This window comes from Microcaecilia unicolor, chromosome 5 (genome assembly GCF_901765095.1).
Source record: "Microcaecilia unicolor chromosome 5, aMicUni1.1, whole genome shotgun sequence".
NCBI classification, from domain to species: domain Eukaryota; kingdom Metazoa; phylum Chordata; class Amphibia; order Gymnophiona; family Siphonopidae; genus Microcaecilia; species Microcaecilia unicolor.
In genome coordinates, this window is record NC_044035.1 from 355,021,738 (window position 1) to 355,027,737 (window position 6,000).

General features: G+C 48.9%; 1 protein-coding gene across 1 annotated transcript in view; it reads right to left on the minus strand.

Annotated features, from left to right (window-relative positions):
• The window catches only part of PIEZO1 (piezo type mechanosensitive ion channel component 1), a gene marked incomplete in the record, with an annotated part of 321,245 nt that overhangs the window by 92,501 nt on the left and 222,744 nt on the right, over positions 1-6,000 (minus strand).

The following is a 6,000-nucleotide window of genomic DNA, read 5'->3' on the forward strand; positions in this document are numbered from 1 at the left end:
TTGGCCCGTGTTTGGATTTCTTATCGCTAGATGTATATCCATAGCCAGTGCCCCACCTGACAACACAGATATGAAAGAGCAGAACTGTTTGTAACGGGGGCTCCTGCACATCTCCCAGTTGTACAACAGTTTACAGTTTATTAACTTGCTGTATCGTTTGCCTCTGTGCAAGAACACAGCGGTGACAATAACAAAATTTAATGGAAAAGGAAAAGAACTCCAGCGTTTAAAAGGAAAGCGAATCCTCTCAAGACCACACATCCAAAAAGAAAACCAGACCAGAAACAAACAAACATCAAACAAACCCAGTATTAGGTACATGGGAGAAAGGGGAGATAGCAATAAATGAAACAGTTAAAAATAAGCATTTAATAAACGCCTGAAATGTTTCAAAGATCCTTCAGCCTGTTCCAAAAGGTAAGGACCAGATTTTAAAAGATGCTCCCTCTCTCGTGGAAACCCAATGCCTAGACAGAACCAGGACTACTGGCTCAAATTCAGCTGCAGATTCCAGATCCCTGCTAGGCCCATAAGGCATAACTAGCCCAGCCAGGGAAGAAGGGGTCTTGGTAAAATATGCCTTATAGGTTAAAACCAAAAGCTTACATGAGACCAATGACAGTGCAAGTAAAGCAGGGTAACACAGTCCAATCGCTTTGCTCGTTCCAATACACGGCAGTGTTCTGTTAAGATCTGCAACTCCTTCATGGTCGCTCCAGTTAGTAACGTACAGTCACAAAGTAAACGATAGTAAATGAAGACCAAAGTGACCCATCTGGTCTGTCCAGTGAGCGGGGCACAATTAACCATCTGCTGGGTCCCCGATCATAATATAAATACATTTTAAAACTACCACACATGGGTCCCCACAAAGGTCCAGTTACAGAGGAAAAGGAGGGAGCAGCAGGTAAGCGATGCTGCTCACTGACAACTCCTGGTAGACAGAGGAAAGTACACGGGCAGTGGAGGCAAAAGACAACGGTGGCTCTGTCCCCCTCCCCCGGCAGATCTGAAACAGCCCCTTCTAAACATTTGGAGCCTAAGCACATGCCTAGTATGCCTATGCATTAATCCTGCCCTGCCAGTGAGGTGGTTAGTGTTGTATTGTAACTGCTGCTCTGTGCAGGTTAACGAACACCCCTCCCCACCCCATCAGTATCTAATGTGGATTCCTGCAGGTTTCTGCAGTGCAAGAGACATTGTCCTCCCTTATTGCTTAATTCAGGTTTCTCAGGCTTCCAGTACAGGAAGACACTGTCCAATGTCCACTCCCCTTTCAGCCTACACCCATGTTTCAGTGCTCTGGGAGATGCTATCACACCAAATCCAGACCTCTAGCTCTGCCCCAGGACATTGCTGGCTTCATTCTATAATGTGTGTTCCAAAAGCTCCATGACATGTACTGAAGAGCTCCACTTCTCTGGCAATCAGAGAGCATTGGGAAAGAACAGGAATCAGTTGCCAGACCACCCCCCTTCCCCATCCAGCAGGATCCCTCTCTCATAGTAACATAGTAGATAATGGCAGAGAAAGACCTGTATGGTCCATCCAGTCTGCCCAACAAGATAAACTCATATGTGCTTCTTTATGTGTAAACTGACCTTGATTTGTATCTGCCATTTTCAGGGCACAGACCGTAGAAGTCTGCCCAGCACTTGCCCCTCAACCAGCAGGTCAGATCCACTCACTGGCATAGTGGAGATTACCCTTTCCCTGGGCTAGAATCCCTATGGCACCCCCCCTGCCCACCAAGTGGCTTTGACAAGACTACGATGGAAGGGTTTACCTTTATGTCCAGAGGAAGCATTGCCATACTCCTCCTCCTCCTCCTCAGGAGAGGATGCAGCCTCACCTCTCCCACTACTTGGCTTCTGGTGGAAAGTGAAAAAACAACCGTGAACACAAGAGCTTAAGGGGTTCTCTTTTGAACTCTGGGGAACATGGAGGGTAGGTCGGAGTGAGGTGCCCTTAGCCATATTAACTGGACATTCCTATAATGGCCATTTCAGAAGCCAAAAACACTGCATATTATATATATATTTCTTTTTCAATCTCTGGTGAATATATATATATTTTTTACTTTATTTTATTGATTATGGGCTTCATCGCAAGAAGCTGCAGTGGGAATCAAACTCTGATTTGTTTTTAATCTACTACTAATAGCTTCATTGCCTGCCCCATAGTCCTAGTATTTTTGGAAAGAGTAATAAGCGATTCACGTCCACCATTCCATTCCACTCTGCCCATTCACACTATTCCCCTCTCTCCACCAGAGATCCCCTTCTCCTTCCCATTCCCTTCTCCTCCCTTAAAATCCTCAGTGGTTGTCTCAAGCTTTCTTTGAATTCAGATACCTGTTTTCCTCTCCTCTGCTTCCATTGTGAGGCCGCTTCACGAATTCGCCTCCCTTTTCTGTGAAGAAGTATTTCCTCAGGCCACTTCTGTTTTCACCTTCACTCTATGCCCTCTCATTTTCAGAGTTTCCTTTTAGTTGAAAGAGACTCACTTCTGTGCATTTATACAGCGTAGGTAATTAAATGTCTCTATTCATATCTCCCCTCTCCTGCCTTTCTTTCAAAGAAAACATATTTGAGATCTTTAAGTCTGTCCCCATACGCTTTATGCGAAGAACACTGACCATTTAGGAGCCGCCTCTGGACCAACTCCATCCCTGTTCATATCTTTTTTAAGGTCTCCAGAATGTACACAATATTCTGAATGAGGTCTCACCAGAGCCTTATACAGGGGCATCATCACCTCTTTTACCTACTGGCATTCCTTTCCCTATACACCCAAGCATCCTTCTAGCTTTCACTGTCTCCTTTTCTGTCAGTTTGACCCTTTAAGATCATCAGATACAATACCCCTGTACCATAGAAAAGACAATATGGCCTATCCAGTCTGCCCATCCACACTATCCCCCTCCTCTCCACCAGAGATCCCATAGTGCCCATGCTTCTCTAACCCTAGGCAGTTTCATGTTTATTACCCCTAACTGGGAAGCACCCCCATACACCTACCTACCCCCTGCAAAGCAGCACCTCCCCAGACCAATCCTTGAGTCAATCCCTTCCCCACACCAAAGAGACCTGCACTCATGACATCCATGCACAGAGCCACTCAATGATACTCAGCAGGAGATCTTGGGCCTGTCCCAGCCCACCCCCCACTCCATTCTAGCTCTGCCGCATCCATTGCTCTGCCAGCTCCACCCACAACTCACGCCTATTGCTCCACACATCCCAACCCATTGCTCCACCCCAGCACAGCTGATTTGCAGCCAGCTGTAAAAGGAGTGGTCTCCTTGTCCAGCGGCAGCAGGAGATGGTGCTTTATAGAGGTGTTTCCTACTGCGCTGGATGGGAAGGCCACTTAGCAGGAGATCCCGGCTTCTCGGCGGGAGCTGACCTGCTGAAAGCGGGAGACTCGGCAGGTCTGTGATATGTCATCTTTTCCTCATACCTGACATGAAGTCCTGCCTTCAAAAGCTTGTCAAAAATGTTATTGTTAGTCCAATAAAAAAAAGTAATGCCCTATTTCCCTTTTGTTTTGCTTATTTCTATCTGTTGCTAGAAGAAAGGTTCTGTAATGCAGTGCATGGCACAGCTCTGTCCACTAGAGGGGGCTCATCACATACAGATATCCTATGGTGGCCCTTGCAGCTGTTTCTGTTGGCTGCAGGCTGTGCAGGAAACTGATGCATCGCACTCTTATCAGACCAGACCAGACAACATGAAGTCTGTTCAAACCCGAGAGCTCAGTAACGTTTCTTGCCCTGACGGACTGTGTCATAGCAGTTTCTAGGTTCTCATATATCCCTCCACCACCCAACACACGCACATAGCTGTCCCAGGAGAACGTACCTGTGCAGATATTTATCCTCTGCTGTAGGGATGTGAGCCAGGTCTGTCAGGTGCATGAAGGGCCGGTGGCAGTAATGCAGCTGCAAGATGCAGGCAAGCAGGAAGAAGCCAGGGATCAGAATACTAGAGAAGAGCTCAGACACACTGAACTGCTCCAGCCCCAGATCCCCCAACCTGCAACAAGGATAAGGACAGCAGCCTGAAAGGGGTGTAGGGGAGCAGCACTCGTACCCGATACCCTCACTATACCACACAATTCCCTCATTATACCACCCACCACGTTACCCGATAGCGAATGCTAATACCTGTAGAAGGTATTCTCCGAGGACAGCAGGCTGATTGTTCTCACTGATGGGTGACGTCACTCGGCAGCCCCTCCAATCGGAATCTTCTAGCAAAGACCTTTGCTAGCTCTCGCGCGCCCGCGCGCACCGCGCATGCGTGGCCGTCTTCCCGCCCGAAACCGGCTCAAGCCGGCCAGTCCAGTATGTAGCAAGACAATACATTTCAAGGGAAGACACAACTCCAAAGGGGAGGCGGGCGGGTTTGTGAGAACAATCAGCCTGCTGTCCTCGGAGAATACCTTCTACAGGTATGTAGCATTCGCTTTCCTCGAGGACAAGCAGGCTGCTTGTTCTCACTGATGGGGTATCCCTAGCCCCCAGGCTCACTCAAAACAACAACCAAGGTCAATTGGGCCTCGCAACGGCGAGGACATAACTGAGATTGACCTAAAAAATTTACCAACTAACTGAGAGTGCAGCCTGGAACAGAACAAACAGGGCCCTCGGGGGGTGGAGTTGGATCCTAAAGCCCAAACAGGTTCTGAAGAACTGACTGCCCGAACCGACTGTCGCGTCGGGTATCCTGCTGCAGGCAGTAATGAGATGTGAATGTGTGGACAGATGACCACGTCGCAGCTTTGCAAATTTCTTCAATGGAGGCTGACTTCAAGTGGGCTACCGACGCAGCCATGGCTCTGACATTATGAGCCGTGACATGACCCTCAAGAGCCAGCCCCGCCTGGGCGTAAGTGAAGGAAATGCAATCTGCTAGCCAATTGGATATGGTGCGTTTCCCTACAGCCACTCCCCTCCTATTGGGGTCAAAAGAAACAAACAATTGGGCGGGACTGTCTGTGGGGCTGTGTCCGCTCCAGATAGAAGGGCCAATGCTCTCTTGCAGTCCAATGTGTGCAGCTGACGTTCAGCAGGGCAGGAATGAGGACGGGGGAAAGAATGTTGGCAAGACAATTGACTGGTTCAGATGGAACTCCGACACGACCTTTGGCAAGAATTTAGGGTGAGTGCGGAGGACTACTCTGTTATGATGAAATTTGGTGTAAGAGGGGCCTGGGCTACCAGGGCCTGAAGCTCACTGACTCTACGAGCTGAAGTAACTGCCACCAAGAAAATGACCTTCCAGGTCAAGTACTTCAGATGGCAGGAATTCAGTGGCTCAAAAGGAGGTTTCATCAGCTGGGTGAGAGAACGACATTGAGATCCCACGACACTGTAGGAGGCTTGACAGGGGGCTTTGACAAAAGCAAACCTCTCATGAAGCGAACAACTAAAGGCTGTCCTGAGATCGGCTTACCTTCCACATGGTAATGGTATGCACTGATTGCGCTAGGTGAACTCTTACAGAGTTGGTCTTGAGACCAGACTCAGACAAGTGCAGAAGGTATTCAAGCAGGGTCTGTGTAGGACAAGAGCGAGGAGCTAGGGCCTTGCTGTCACACCAGACGACAAACCTCCTCCACAGAAAGAAGTAACTCCTCTAGTGGAATCTTTCCTGGAAGCAAGCAAGACGCGGGAGACACCCTCTGAACAGACCCAAAGAGGCAAAGTCTACGCTCTCAACATCCAGGCCGTGAGAGCCAGGGACCGGAGGCTGGGATGCAGAAGAGCCCCTTCGTCCTGCGTGATGAGGGTCGGGAAAACACTCCAATCTCCACGGTTCTTCGGAGGATAACTCCAGAAGAAGAGGGAACCAGATCTGACGCGGCCAAAAAGGAGCAATCAGAATCATGGTGCCTCGGTCTTGCTTGAGTTTCAACAAAGTCTTCCCTCACCAGAGGAATGGGAGGATAAGCATACAGCAGGCCCTCCCCCCAATCCAGGAGGAAGGCATCCGA